The sequence below is a fragment of the Hemiscyllium ocellatum genome, chromosome 45 (assembly GCF_020745735.1).
Source record: "Hemiscyllium ocellatum isolate sHemOce1 chromosome 45, sHemOce1.pat.X.cur, whole genome shotgun sequence".
Classification (NCBI taxonomy): Eukaryota; Metazoa; Chordata; class Chondrichthyes; order Orectolobiformes; family Hemiscylliidae; genus Hemiscyllium; species Hemiscyllium ocellatum.
Genome location: NC_083445.1, coordinates 29,523,802 through 29,525,341, shown reverse-complemented (window position 1 = coordinate 29,525,341; position 1,540 = coordinate 29,523,802).

The window sequence follows — 1,540 nt, the reverse complement described above, 5'->3', positions numbered from 1 at the left end:
ATTGTTTGGGAGAAACTTCACTCGATCATCCAACCACTGCAACTTGTTCTCTCTGATGCAAGACCTTTCAAATGCTCTGAATATGAGAAGGATTCTAAAACCGCAAGTGACCTGCTGACACACCAATGTGTTCACCATCAGGAGAGGCCAACAGATGTTCTGTGCGTGAGAATGGATTCGTCATGACATCTACCCGTGAGACACACCTGCGAGTTCACTCTCAGGACAGGCCATTCACCTGCTCCGTGTGTGGAAAGTGTTTTATCCAATTTTCCACATCTGTGAGTTTTACGACCCATCAGTGAACCGTTCTGTTAACTAAAACAAAGCTCACCTCACGTTGTAATCTGTTAAAATAAGAGTAGCAGACAACTCCCAAATTCCACTATTTAAAGAAAATAGCCCGAGCTGAATACAAGCGGTCAGCTAGTGAGAAGCAACAGGAACAAAGTTCAGCAGACTGCCAGCCATTGCACAAACAAGTACTGAACACAGCTAAGTGAGGATTGACTCTTCCTCACCTTATGACTCGATTATAGACAAATCCCATGCTGACAGTGAAGACAAAAATGCCAGTGTAGAACGCCTGTGTCATAAGCCCTCTGCAGTACTGCAGTGAGATGTGGACTACACATACCAGACAGGAGAGAAAACTGAACATCTTTCACTTGAGGAGTATCCACTGTATCCTGGGCATATCCTGGCAAGACAGAGTGTCCAACGAGGTGGTTCTATCTCACGCTGGCCTTCACAGCATGTACACCCTGCTCAGGCAGCGCAGCCTGGCTGCATCCCAAAGGATACCATTCATGGAGACCTCACATCTGGGCAGAAGCCCACAGGGCATCCCCACCTGGGCTACAAGGACATCTCCATGAGGGACATGAAGGCGCTCTATATCAATACAGAGGCCTGGGAAAGGCTTGCAGCAGACCATACAAGGTGGAGAAGCAACCTGAACAAACACCTCAAAACAGGAAGGAGTACAGAAGCACTAGCAGATCAATGACCATATACAGATGTGACCTCTGCAACATGAACATCACTCCAGTACTGTTCTCTTCAGTCAGAAGCAACGTTGCCTCAGGGAAGCAGAAAGCTAGAACAACAGGATGCAACCATGGCCATCCATGACCGAGACAGGTCTCACACAAAGAAAATAGCATCAATTTATTTTTATCCTCAAAAAGTGAACATCAGACAACAACTATTTACAACTTTGTTGTAGTGGTTCTGTTCGCCGAACTGGAAGTTTTTGTTGCAAACGTTTCGTCCCCTGGCTAGGAGACATCATCAGTGCTGTGGAGCCTCCTGCGAAGCGCTTCTTTGATGTTTCTTCCGGCATTTACAGTGGTCTGTCCTTGCCGCTTCCAGGGGACGAAACGTTTGCAACAAAAACTTCCAGTTCGGCGAACAGAACCACTACAACAAGCACCCGAGCTACAAATCTTTGCGCAAACTATTTACAACTTTAAGTTTCCATTTCTCTAAACTGCTTATTATCGGCCTCTAACTCTGTACACATATGCTGTTCCAATAA